Source organism: Alosa sapidissima, chromosome 2, assembly GCF_018492685.1.
Source record: "Alosa sapidissima isolate fAloSap1 chromosome 2, fAloSap1.pri, whole genome shotgun sequence".
In the NCBI taxonomy this organism is placed as follows: Eukaryota; Metazoa; Chordata; class Actinopteri; order Clupeiformes; family Clupeidae; genus Alosa; species Alosa sapidissima.
The window spans coordinates 43,480,208-43,494,940 of record NC_055958.1 but is presented as its reverse complement, the minus strand read 5'-3'; the positions used below and the strand labels follow the sequence as shown (position 1 = coordinate 43,494,940).

Below are 14,733 nucleotides of genomic sequence, written 5' to 3'. Positions count from 1 at the left end.
TGCTCCTTGTTATTTTAATTCAATGATCAAGATATACATCCCCAACCGCCTACTGCGGTCTTCTGATGAGCGTCTGTTGTGTCGACCAGTCTTAAACGCTAGGTCAAATTCAAGACTCTTTTCCTCAGTGGTTCTGTGGTGATTTTATCTAGACATAATAACTTGTGTGTGTGCATACTGGTTTATTAGAAGCATGCTGGTTTATTAGAAACATTCCATCTTATATAAGGATATTGTTTATGCAACTGTTATGCAACATTTACTGGAAGTCATGAGACTGAGCGGTCAGAGACTAAGAGTGAAACTGAGGAGGAATGGCAGTGAAAGTAAAACCAAACAGGGCTGAGAAGAAGTGGAGGGGTTTACAAGAAAAGGAGGCAGAACCAAAAGTGAAAGTACACATAGAACCAAAACAAACGCATACTCTGCCTGGCAACAGATTACACATAGGATCTGGTCACATATATTCTGCCTAGTAACACACATTTTTTAATGTTTAGATGAGAAGGGTTTTCCACCAATATCTCAAGTCCCAAAACGTTCTGATTGGCTAAAAAGGGCCTGGTGACGTTCCTGAGGATAGGAACGCCCCTCGGGCCCCTGAGAGCATAAAAGAAAGAGCTCAGACACACTCAGATCAGATCTCATCGGGGTAGCAGCTGCCACTCATCACTCTATTGCCTGAAGGTTCAGTCCTGACGCTGTTTGGATTGTATTATCACTGCAATACGGTGAATAAAGGTTCAACAGTCTTCAGCTTCTCTCGTCTTGGTGTTCTCCTTCGGGTCTTTGACATCAGAGTGCTAGTTGGATTGGAGGTTCGGGAAAGTGGATAGTTTTTCCACGACAGTTCCATGTTGGTGGAATGAGTTGCCCTGACTTATAATTCGTTCTTGTGATAGTTTTTGGTCTTTTAAACACTTCTTATACATTATGGTTTGTATGCAGTAGTACTGTTTTATTTTCATTATAGGCTGTTGATTAATTTGATTAATTTAGTTTATTATTGATATTCTCCTTAATGTAGTCTTACCGTGTTATTGTTATTATATTATTGATTGAATGTGCATTATTATTTAGTATTGCTTCCCCCCCCCCCCCTTCATTTTCATTGTTTATTTCATTAGGCTATTGATTGATCCCTGTTTTAAGTAGTATATTGTTTTGTATTTGTTAAGGGTAACCATAACCATCATCATCATAATGTGGTATTTTCTTATGCACTTGAAACAAAGAATAAAAATGTTTCTTTAAACGTAGTACCACTTTAAACACATCACACACTGAACAGCAAAGTAGCTTCCTGATTATGTGTAAAATGTTTACAGAGTATCCTGATGTAGTAGGTCCATGTTCTCATATTTTCACAGCTGACATGAAGGCTGCAATATTACATTTTTGATTTATAATGGAGCCCCCTATCTGGTGAAAGACTAGCAAGCCTGTGGTAGAGGCATATGATTACAGACATATTGAGAGAGCCTATCAATGAGTTGTCACAGTTTTCAATTTAGACAGATTATTTTGAAATGGGGTACGTCTACGGGAGGATTTACACATCACTGGCAAGACCTGATCAAATCATACCAATGCAAAATGCTTCTCCAGCAGTGCAATCGCAGGTAACAACGATACCTTAACGCATTTTCAGATACCGCTGTTCTGAGCATACTAAGCAAATTGCCCATTTGTAACTTTGAATCCCTCCTCACGTTAAGCTATGGTCCAATATGTGTTCACTAAAACACAAGTAACGTTATTTGTCGGGCTAATTCATAAATGGTCATACCGAGGTTGTCGACCTAGCAGGCTAGGTGACGTTTGTTGCCATTCGTGCAGAACTAAGCAAGAGTTAACGTTAATGAAACTTAACATCGCCTTCTCCCAGTGACTTAAGTGTATTCAAATGAAGTTGCAACGATGATGGCGGCAATCACTGGTTACGTTAAACCATTTGAAACAATCAATATAGCAGAGCCCTTTTTTTTTTACCTATCAACTGGCTAATGCTAGCATGATTTAGCATGCTATGAGCTAATATACTTAGCATCTACGAAAGAACAGCACATATCTTTTTTCACAAAGAATCTGTCACAACTAACAACGATGTATCTTACAAACAACTACACAAATAAATGATAAGATATAGCCTAATGATAATGACAGCAACACTTATTTAGGTTAGATTATGTGTCAAAATCAGGTGTCGTTAAAATAAGGGAGCGATGACGTGGTCGTGTCTGCAGCCTAGACGGTAAAACATAATGGACAAAGTGTCGTGTCTGCAGCCAGCCAGCTGTCAATCATACGTGTAAACACGCCCTTTTTAGATATGTTAATATAACATAAAAAAAATAATTTCAGCGAGAAAAGAAAAATTGTGTGTATTGAAGCATCTTGAAAACTATTTTTTCGAATAAAAAGTTGTTGATACAAAAATAGTTTTAGGTGAGAAAAGTGACATTTAGACCATGCCTTAGGCTAACCAGCTACGACGTGACTCATACTTAATACAACTAAAATCCCATGAGCCTTATCAAACTTACATTTCAAACATTTGCAGCGTAACGATAGTTTAACAAGGTTCCATTTTAATCTGAGACAAGAAGATGATTAACTTCCGTTTCAATTGAGTAAATTCAACTTTCAAGATGAGAAAACTGTGTTTTGTCAGGCGGCCACACATCGGTCCTGACAGCCCTGGTATCCATCTTGATTCCCAGTGAGTAACGAGACAACAGGCCCGGGAAAAGTGTAATAAACATTTCCATGGCAACGGCGATCTCCAGAAATCAAAGGATCTGCTTTTACTAGCTGTAGTACTTTTCCGTTAAATCGCGAATAAAACATTTTTTTGTCAAAACAAGTTTGACGTCCCATAGTCATCACATAGTCGCTTAGTCATAGCTGGTTTTAAGTCTACCATGTGTAACCTGCGCTGTGTTGAACCTGCGCGATTCAGCCCTGCACACGTCTGGACTCGAACCCGCAAACAGCAGCACCTTGGATCGGGAGGCGAGCATGCTGACGGTTGAGCCAATAGCCAAGGCTACTGGCTCACATGCCAGCAGCACTCTTGAGGTGTCGGGGAGTGAGGTTTACCAACGTTCCACAAGCACAGCTAAGCTAGCTGGCATCCGTTACACATGGATGGCTATGATTTGATGGCTTATACTCCAGTTGTCAATAGAGAAATTGTATTGAATTCTTACTTCCGCAATCGGCTGTGGGCGGGACTGTTGAGCTCTATAAGATAGATAGATAGATAGATACTTTATTGATCCCCAGTGGAAATTCAAGGTCTCAGTAGCATACATACAACACATTCACTAAAAGCAGAAAAAGTCATTAAAAGTATATAATATAAAACACAACTAAGCAATAAGGACAGTAGAAGATAAAGAATATACTAAATATACTAAAATACAAATTATACTAAATAACACTTAATCTATCAATTCTAAAAAACAGTATCCACATAGTGGTGATTAATCAATCAAGAGGCGCTTGCAATGACTGAGGCAGGGACTGAGCCTGTGATTCTCTGTGCAACTTCAGTCTGTCACGTTAAACTGGCTTGCCATATCAACTCCGCTACTTCAGTCTGCCATGTTAAACTGGCTTGCCATATCAACTCCGCTACTTCAGTCTGCCATGTTAAACTGGCTTACCATATCAACTCCGCTACTTCAGTCTGCCACGTTAAACTGGCTTGCCATATCAACTCCGCTACTTCAGTCTGCCACGTTAAACTGGCTTGCCATATCAACTCCGCTACTTCAGTCTGCCATGTTAAACTGGCTTGCCATATCAACTCCGCTTTGCATCACCGCGGTCACGCTATCCGGCAAAATATGTTGTCAAACTAACACTGCTGACTTATGCCAGCAACCATATTACTTTGATAATACACTACATTTTGGTACAACATATATACAGCAGGAATAACATGATTTGGTACAACATATATACAGCAATATATACAGCAGGAATAACATGATTTGGTACAACATATATACAGCAATATATACAGCAGGAATAACATGGTTTGGTACAACATATATACAGCAGGAATAACATGATTTGGTACAACATATATACAGCAATATATACAGCAGGAATAACATGGTTTGGTACAACATATATACAGCAGGAATAACATGGTTTGGTACAACATATATACAGCAGGAATAACATGGTTTGGTACAACATATATACTAATATAATATACTAGTATTAAAGGAGAATTCCGGTGTGATATTGACCTAAAGTGTGTTGAAACATGATACCGAGTGTGAACGTATGTCTCATAGCTCACCTCAGCTTGTCCCCTGCACTCAGAAATCTGCCGCTAGTTAGCCGATGCTACCAACAGTGTTTCGTTGTGGTGCCCCGGGCATCGGGCTAGCCATGCAAATAAATCACTGTTTTACACCCATTTACGAGGCTCAATGTATCTCCACACTTCATTGGTAGACTTCCAAAGGCCTTGACATTTAAAACGAGACATGGAGAACTTTCGAAAAGCACTGGTAGATTATTTTCAAGACGATTTATACAGACAGTACCTTAACCCTTTAGCTGCCAGGGTTTAAAAAATATAAATTGGATTTTTACATCAAAATGTCAAAAGGCCATGGGTTGCAAGTGGTCAGAGATAAAGTCCTACTGTAAATGTGAAAATCATTGAGTATGACCAGAAGTTTATGAAGGGGGTACATTTACTCATCTAATTTGCATATTAAGACGTCACTGGATGGCAACCACCGTGAATTATGCACATTTCAGTAAATACTAGATGTTGAACATATTTGAACAGTTTTATTTTCTTTTTTTGTCATTTCACTGACATAACAAATGAACAGGAAAACAGTCACATGTAAATCAACAATAGTAAACTATTACTATAATCACAAACCCTATGCTACTATACAATAAAGTAGCCTGGTCAAATCAGTTCCATATCGCGGGTGACTTTGAAGTTCTTCAGAGCCCTATTTTTACAACCCCTGCTGTCTATACCACGTGCACTACACTATCATCACTATTGTCACTGGCACCTCCAGCTATGTTGGGCAGAGGGTCGAAATAAGCATGGTATGCTTTGTGGACACTGTCGAAAAAGACGCACCTCCATTCACAGACGCTCCGTAACTATCAGTCAATAGACGATCGTATTCTCCAAAAGGCAGATATTCTCCTTCAGAATCAGAATAGGTGAATAACAGATCCGAGACTTCATCACACGTGAAATTTTTTTTCAACATTTTGTGTATTTCTGCTTCAATTTGTGCAAAACTAAGGCCCGCATCGCTTCCGCGTTATGGAGGAAGAGCACGTCTTCTTCGTGTGTTTCTCGCGTGTTTTTTGCGAGCTTCCTGAAAACTTTGAAAAAAAGGTTGAGCTTGAATCGAAGCTCTGGGTGTCTGCCAACTAGTGGTTAAGAGTACAAATGAGATTTTACACTGTACTCGCGTCTATCGTCTGTTTTATTCAGTAATGACGCTTGTCGCAATATTGGAATTTTACCGACGCCATCTTGAATTTAGTCACGATAAGTCGAGCGACATCATGTTTCAAGACACTTTAGGTCAAAATCACACCGGTATTATCCTTTCAGCATATAGTGAGTTTAAGCATATAGTGAGCATATAGTGAGTTTAAGCATATAGTGAGTTTAAGCATATAGTGAGTATATAGTGAGTTTAAGCATATAGTGAGTTTAAGCATATAGTGAGTTTAAGCATATAGTGAGTATATAGTGAGTTTAAGCATATAGTGAGTTTAAGCATATAGTGAGTATATAGTGAGTTTAAGCATATAGTGAGTATATAGTGAGTTTAAGCATATAGTGAGTTTAAGCATATAGTGAGTATATAGTGAGTTTAAGCATATAGTGAGTATATAGTGAGTTTAAGCATATAGTGAGTTTAAGCATATAGTGAGTATATAGTGAGTTTAAGCATATAGTGAGTTTAAGCATATAGTGAGTATATAGTGAGTTTAAGCATATAGTGAGTATATAGTGAGTTTAAGCATATAGTGAGTATATAGTGAGTTTAAGCATATAGTGAGTTTAAGCATATAGTGAGTATATAGTGAGTTTAAGCATATAGTGAGTATATAGTGAGTTTAAGCATATAGTGAGTTTAAGCATATAGTGAGTATATAGTGAGTTTAAGCATATAGTGAGTTTAAGCATATAGTGAGTATATAGTGAGTTTAAGCATATAGTGAGCATATAGTGAGTTTAAGCATATAGTGAGTATATAGTGAGTTTAAGCATATAGTGAGTATATAGTGAGTTTAAGCATATAGTGAGTATATAGTGAGTTTAAGCATATAGTGAGTATATAGTGAGTTTAAGCATATAGTGAGTTTAAGCATATAGTGAGTTTAAGCATATAGTGAGTATATAGTGAGTTTAAGCATATAGTGAGTATATAGTGAGTTTAAGCATATAGTGAGTTTAAGCATATAGCATATATGAGTCGCTAACGAGAGAACCAGCCATGCGACTTTAAGAATAGCGGCCTGAAAACATCACGAGAATCGTGAAACATTACCTTGTTAGTGGATATAGCTCTTTGGAGTTTTATCCTGCTAGTCCTTCACCTCCACAAACATTTTCATTATGTACAGGGGGAACAAGGCACAAGAATTAGGCTATTTACAACGACAGACAGAGTGAAATTAAACACGGTATTGGATTAACATCTCTAAAAAAAGTAGGGTTAGGCACTGAAACACTTACTTTAAAGCAATATCACAAGCTCATGTCAAAATCTAGCAGTAGGCCTAACTAAATGTTAGCCTGGGTGCCATTCCGAACCTAGTCCCGCCCACAGCATTTGAGGTTGAGAAGTTCGGTCTGGCATTGGTCCATTGTTGAGCAACTATGCTCGCCCTAGATCGGGCGGACCAATCATTTCGGACTTTACGATGATGGACAGGTGAGCAACAGCGCCTGGTCTATCATGTCATCTGAGCACGATTAGATTAGGCTTAGCCAGAGACTTTCTAAAGACACAACACTCAAACAATCCTCCATAGAAATGCATGGGGTTAGTTTGTAACGTCAATATGGCCGTTGTCTACACATATCCCACCCCTTCCTCGGCAAAACGTCGACATGTGAATACATTGAGCCAATCATGTGGTGTGATGTGAATACATTGAGCCAATCATATGGTGTGTTGTGAAGACATCGTGCCAATCATGTGTTGTGATCTCGCCGCTGGAGCAAGATTGGTGTCGTGAAGCCTTGCGCACGCGCAGTTCGACCCAACGACTGTGCCCGATGAGTGCCCATAAAACGTTTGTATATGGCCGCCGAGTGGAGGGACTTGCCTAAAAGGACTTTGGCTTAGCCTATGTTTGTGTAACGGGTAGATCAAGTGTACTACATGTCTCAAGATTCCTGCCTATGCTCCGCCTTCACCTGACGTAGGGCATTCGTCTTTTTAAATTTAATGACCCCGCGAAAGCTCACCTGTGCTGTCTTGCTGGGAGAATTGTTTGGTGTCGGCGTTTGGTGTCTGCTTTCTCGTTGCTGTCCCTCCGAACTCATCTGCTGTACCATTTGTGTCATTTCAGTCAACGCGTCTTTGGTATGTGTTACTTATTTTATCAGTATAAACAGACATTCACACTGGCGGGATGTTAATCCTGGTAATCACAACCAGTATTGCAGTGTTGCTTTATCTCTGTCATGGTAACTGATTCAGTGATGCATAGCTTTATTCCACATTGTATTTTGTTGCAGCTTAACCGGGTGTTTTTGCGACTTGTGAATGTGTGCGGTTGTGCCGGTAGCGCACCTCATCTCTCTAGCCTATGGCCTGGCTGTCTTACTGTGGAGATTCTAAGTTCCTGAACCTGGTAGGCATTCGTTTAGAATGTATTGTTGGTTGCCTACCCTTTGCCAAGTCACCCCAGATGCTCACTATATTCATTGAATGGTTTTACTGCGTGTATGATTATGTTTAAGTAGCTCTTCTGAATGTTGTATGTCACTTGTGATTGATTATGTATCCAATTACTCGTTTTGTATTGAATGCATATCTTACTAGTGGCACGTTGGTTTTTAGAAATGCTTCCAGTGTATAGGTTTTGAGTATAACTATATTGGACTTCTTACATATATATTGATGTAATTCTGTGCTGGTCTATTTCAGGAGGTGTGCCGTTTCTCCGCACCCTCGAACGTCAGCATAAAGCGGTCAATCACTGTTTTCCCCTGGCCACTTTGTAACAGTGCACCCAAAGGTTGTTATTTTGTTTTGTGGAAAATTGTATGTTTTGTTTGGGTTTTTCTTTGTGTAGCTCTACTGTATAGTTGTCCTGCTCTTTGTGTTGCGGGCTGTCTCACCTGTCCGTGATATCCAGATCTGACCTCTTCAACTATCCCTCTCCCCCTGCATTAGCCTATTCATAGTGTGTGTGTGCATAATATATCAGCTTGCCCATTTTGGGGTGTATTGCACTAGTCCGGTGGACCGCCCATAGAGCCCCATTGTGGACCCGGAAATGTTGAGTACACCAAAGTTTTATGATAGAAATATATAGTATATAGTAGTATATAATATATATACTACTTAATGAGAGTAAGAACGTGACCAAACCATGTTTAAATAGTGATTTTGAGTCTTGAAAATGTCAGATATGGACTCAGCATCTCCAGTAACCCCTAAAAACATACTAACATTGACCATTTTGGCCAAGCAGCTCCTATAATATGATCAATATAGGCTATTATGCTAATTTATGCTAATTAGCTTAATTACACAAATTGCCCAACATATGCAAATTAGCATCCGGCAGTTTCTGCATGCTGGGGACCCATACTATATATTTCTATTATAAAACTTTGGTGTACTCAACATTTCCGGGTTCACCTTTCTGTCAACTAGACTACACTATTTATAGTATCAAGAAGTTACTGGGTTCATTGTGTGCGCATTTTGGGGTGTATCACTATTGTGAGTAGAGAAGTAATTTTTCCCATTTAAACGCTTATGGAATAGTTTCTTCTAGTGTGTGTGAATTGCTTTGCAGTCCCATAGACCCTCCCCCAGAAAATCACCGCTCAGAACCTTGAAAATAGTAGTGGTTGTAAAGAAAATCTATTTTTGTATTTTGGTAAATCAGCCATCTAGTCATTCAGTTGTCTACCCTAGGCGGGACATTCTGTTACTGTCTAGTCATTCAGTTGCCTACCCTAGGCGGGACATTCTGTTACTGTCTAGTCATTCAGTTGCCTACCCTAGGCGGGACATTCTGTTACTAAGACAAAGTTACATTTAAAACAAAAACGCTGTGGCTAGAACCCACACAGCAGTAGACTCCTAGGCGGATCCGCCTTCAAGTCGCCAAACCCGCGTGACTGTCGCATTCGTTTTGGTGCCGCACAGAGGATCAGCTCCGCCTCCAGGCGGCCCCGTAAATTCTACTGTCAAACAGCGGATCCTGAGTGGACCCATGTCGGATCCGCGGGCGTGGACGCGCCTTTACTGTAACGGTTGAACATGACTGTACACCAAGAGTCAAGAAGAGTCATACTAGTGGATATTTTCTTTGCTGGGACACGGTTGCGCTGAACCCTCTCGAGTAAGTGATATTTATTATTATATTGCGACATTCACAATAGCTAAACATTGGCCTTTGTGGTTTTATAATCATCATGTTTATTGATTGTAATGACGTTGTTTGATATTAGGACTAACGTTAACGTTAGTGCAACCAGAAACGTTTTTCATTTTGTGCAACAGGCTAAGTTAACATTATTGTTAGCTGTGATGCTCATATGAGTCTGTAGCCTATCTGATTTAAAATGGGATAGCAATTTTGGCAGAATATGTTATGGTAGTGTGATTTAAAAAACACACATTGTTATTTAACATTAGTCTGGTCTTGTCTGTTTTAATGTGTCGCTGTTGTCCATATAGTGCTACTATGCTAGCGGCATATAGCTGCTAGCTAGCATGCTGCTAGGCGCAATTGCATAAGTTATTGCTAATGTCTATTAGTGCTATACATATATTGAAATCACGTTTGCGATGCAAACCTTGATTAAGGTGATACTGGCACTGGTATTTCAGTCAATGAAGTCAGTGAAGCACTCGTCTGCTATGATAGCTACCTACAACTTTAGCATGTTGACTCACTGATAATGGTTTAGCCCTAGCCTCTAGCTAGCTGTGCATTAACGTTTGCATTTTGCCATGTTTGGTCTCATACGTAACTTTAGTGTCTATCTGCCATCTTTGTAATGAAAGCCTCGGCATTTTATTCACTGTTTAAGTCGGTTCAGACAGCTATTGGCATCTGTTTGTGATTTATTATGCTAACGTAACTTAACTGTAACGTTATGGAACTTGGTCCCCATCTTCTATTTTGTTTGTTCTGCAGCGTCAACTTTTATCGGCTGGATTCTAGCATCTAACGTTACGATTGCCTCTGTTGGGTTTGCTTGATCAAGTAAGATACTTTCTGGGTTGTTAAAAAGTAATGTGAACACATTCCCGTAGCATTCCAAAATAGACCAGAGATGCTTGTACTATATGCATATTTGGAAATTTTGGGATTGCAATAACCATAATGATATCGTTATGTAACAGCCATCATTTCGGGGACTCTGATGACCGTGAAGAGCCAGAAAATGGTGACTTTGCATCTCTGAGGTACCTTCCAACTCGCCTGGTATATCAGTTGAAGCCTCAAGCCCAAGCCAATTGCACTGGCAAAGTAAGTAATAATCTCTTAACATTGAAATAACTAAATCATAATATTAATATTAGAGATATGGTTAACATTCTTAGTGCTAAAGACATTCCCCTCTCTTTGTATCTATTCCTCCAGCTCCACCATGTTGCCGAGTGCCAGGCAGCCGAGTCACTACCCCTCAACCTGGAGAAAACTGTTAAGGTAAAGACTGATCTCTGAAATAATATTGAATACAGTGGCCCCATCTATATTAACACAGCAGTAGTCACTCCATTTCAGATCAACAGATTGCATCTGCATTACCATCTCAGATTTTCTGCATACTTCCATTACTTTCAAAATCTCAGCCAAATATTTTGTCAGTTAAAACATCTGCATTCATGCAATATTGCCTGAAAAGTTCATTCATTATTATCAGATTGTATTGAAACACATTGATTTCAATGTCAATCCATTCATGGAGTTGATATAGATAGTGCATACCAAAATATTGAAACATACAAATTCATGTCCATCATGACCAGAGATTTGTTTTTGTTTGCCATTGTTTGGCCCTGTAGCTCTCAGCCTACCATGGTTAACAGATCACAACCATTTATCTCCCTTAGCACCTCACCATGGGGCAGGACCGCAACACTCTTCACCACCTCAACTCCCTGCACCTGCACCTGCATTTAACATTTGACTGATCTCTGAAATATTAGTGAATAGAAAGGCCCCATGTGTATTATCAGTCATGGTTAACAGATAACTACCATTTAATACGATTTTTTTCCCCCTCTCGCACACCGCCAACCTCACTATGGGCCAGGAACGGCAGTCCCTCCTCAACTCCCTCCACCCCCACACCAGCCCTCAACGTGCAGTGAACAGAGGAGCTTTGTAAGTCATGTTTCTTTTTAAATTTAATCTCCTTAATACCTATCTCATATATTGTATTGTGTAGGCATACTTGGCTTTAGATGCTACATACCATAAACATAAACACATCTGTCTGTTTGATTACAGGTGCTGTGAGGAAAAACATGGTGACACGGTCTGCCACGGACACTGAGGTCACCAAACACGCAATCAGTGTTTCAATCGGCGGTGGATCGGGCAACGAGGAGATGTGTTCCGCCTCCATCCACACAAATGGAGTAATAGGAGAAATAAGCATTAAACAATCTTTTTATTGAACTTGTCATTCACCAGTTATTCATTTTCTGATATTTTAGCTGTGCATAGCGCAGTATTTCATTGAAGTTGTAGCCTATTAGATAAAATATTTCATGTCTGCACTGACCTAGGCCTATAAAGCACTAAATTAGGTTTTGACCACAAAATGAATGTAAAGTAGCCTAGGCAATGTAGGCTACTTAACAAAAACAGAATAGCTTATAACCTGTAACTTTCCATAAATGTCCATTTTATATTTCCATTGACAAGTGATCACGTTTGTACAGTAAATTGATGTCTTGACTTAAACCTTTTCTGTTAGGTTTATTGACAGTATTGTTAAGTTAAAAATACGAGGCAATGCAGATTAATCGTAGGCCTATATTGCTGTAGTAGCCTAGGCTAGGCCTAGTGATAGTTTTACTTTTATCCTATAGTTGCCTAGTTTTATCCTACAGCAAGAACAGAAGGAATTTTGAAAATGAGATAAACGGGTCCAAAACGGATCCGGGCCAGATGAGCCTTTGAGTCCGTTGCAGGTCCGCGGCGGATGTATGTATCAATTTGCGGATCCCAAACGGACCCGCCGCGGATGTAAGGTTTTAAGTAAGGAAGTAAGGTTTTAATCGCGGATGCGGAGTGGATGCAGTGCGGAGCCACGGCGGATCCGTTCCTGAGAGCATCTGGACTCCGATACGGGTCTGTTTCGCGGGTCCGTTCCGGAAGCTGTCATACCTCCGCGGCGAGTCCTTTTGCTGTGTGGGAAGGATACATGGCTTTTAAGACCCCTTATGGAAAATGCATATTATTTAATGAGGTTTTATCATTGAAAACGATTATTTCTGAAAACTTTGGCCAAAGTTGAGATGTGGGAAAACTCGTGGTTTCACTTTCATCAAGGGAAAACAGCGCTGTTGTATTGCGACATGTTCCCTCGTTCGTTTGAAATCCAGAGGCGGACAGAGTAAACAGCTTCATTACTTGAGTAAAAGTACAGATACCCTTTGCTAAATGTTACTCAAGTACAAGTAAAAGTACAACAGTCAGATGTCTACTTAAGTAAAAGTACTGAAGTACTTGTTTTTAAAAGTACTTGAGTATCAAGAGTACAAGAGGAGCCTACATTTTCTAAATATTGCATTACTACTGCCACAGTGCTTACATTTATGTACATTTATGTACAGAAACGTCCTACATGAAGTTATGAAAATGTTTAATGTTAATACCTTGGAGAATGTAAAAGGAATTGAAAGTAAAATTGTTAAGGAGAGTGGCAGTCACTGATCAGTAATAATTAGTAGCCGCTGTGGTGCATTGGATTAAAATGCCGGCGATGATGTACACTCAATGGTTGTATTTATTGCAGGAATGAATGGAGTTGGTGATGAATATTATTGTGAGTTTGTGTATATGTGAGTGTGTGGTTCTGGAAAAGAGACAAATACAAAAATACTTACTATTCACATCAATATAAACATCCACAGATTAATGCTTAAGGCTAACAGTGACACACATATGAGCCTAGCAGCAACCTGATATATGCTAGCAGCAAATCTTCTCCTACAGTGTGCAGCCTAGTGCACCACATTCTTTCCATAGGAGTTACAGTCACGCTGCACAAGAGCCTTCAGAGGGAAAGGCACGATACAAAACATTATACTAACAAACTAGCAATGTATACAGTAACCGCGAACCTATAACAATAATTAAATGACACGCACTCGCGTTAATACCGCGGCCCATAAACAAACACTTGCGTTCTAATAACACATTTACCACACGGAATAACACTGGCAACCTCAGCACAAATATTACAATATACATAACAAACAATTTGTAACTATGTAGCAATACTCTCTATGCAGCGGGGATTGTGACGTGTTTCCGACTACACTCTCTACTGGGCCAGCAGTTTCCGGTTCCTTATTTACATCTGACGCTAACCCACGCGATTACCTTGTGTGTATGGCGCGAAACTTAACAGCTACACAGTTCTAGTTGTCTTTATTACTAGTTTTTGGCAGCTTGACCATGGAGAAAAAGGTTTTCCGATATCAAAAGCTAATGCGACCTAGATCGGAACATTGTTGTGTGCCGTTGTGCGTTGTGTCGGCAAGATACAACTCGACTGTGAGTTTTCATTCATTTCCAGTGGAAGAGGATCTCAGAAAAAAGTGGATCGTTCAGATCAGGAGAGATCAAAGTCAAAGTCAAAGTCAGCTTTATTGTCAATTTCTTCACATGTTCCAGACATACAAAGAGATCGAAATTACGTTTCTCACTATCCCACGGTGAAGACAAGACATTTTACCAATTTAAGTCCACAGACAAACATAACATTCAAGTAAACAAAAAAGTAAGTAAATAAGTAAATAAGAGGGCACATATAATAATGAAAAAATAAGAGCAGCAAAATTTGGTTGAAATTGTGCATGGACAGTCAATAAAATACTAGTGCAAAGTCAGGCCAATAAAAGGCTTGGGTAGTTCTGTTTGACCTAAGTAAGAAATAAAGTGGCATAGTGGTGCAAGTTATGTAAGAGCAGCAGAAGTGTTGTGTTTTCAGGACAACAACACCAAGTTGTAAAGTGTACAAGTGTGCAAGTGTGCAAGTGGAGTAGTGCAGGCGGCCATTGTGGGTCCAATGTCCAGGATGTTATGTAGCTGAGGGTGGAGGGGGGAGAGGAGGGAGAGAGTTCAGCATCCTTACAGCTTGGTGTATGAAGCTGTTGGTGAGTCTGGTAGTGCGGGAGCGCAGGCTTCTGTACCTCTTCCCAGAGGGCAGTAGATCAAACAGATTGTGAGCGGGGTGACTTGAATCACTCACAATTTTGGTCGCCTTGCGGGTGA

General features: G+C 39.8%; 1 long non-coding RNA gene across 1 annotated transcript; it reads left to right on the top strand.

Annotated features, from left to right (window-relative positions):
* Positions 1–9,484: 9,484 nt before the first annotated feature.
* LOC121703905 lies at positions 9,485–10,449 on the top strand. The gene is made up of 3 exons (XR_006030174.1): positions 9,485–9,497; positions 9,771–9,864; positions 10,411–10,449. It is a non-coding gene; the product is annotated as an uncharacterized LOC121703905 (long non-coding RNA).
* The last annotated feature ends 4,284 nt before the right edge of the window (positions 10,450–14,733 follow it).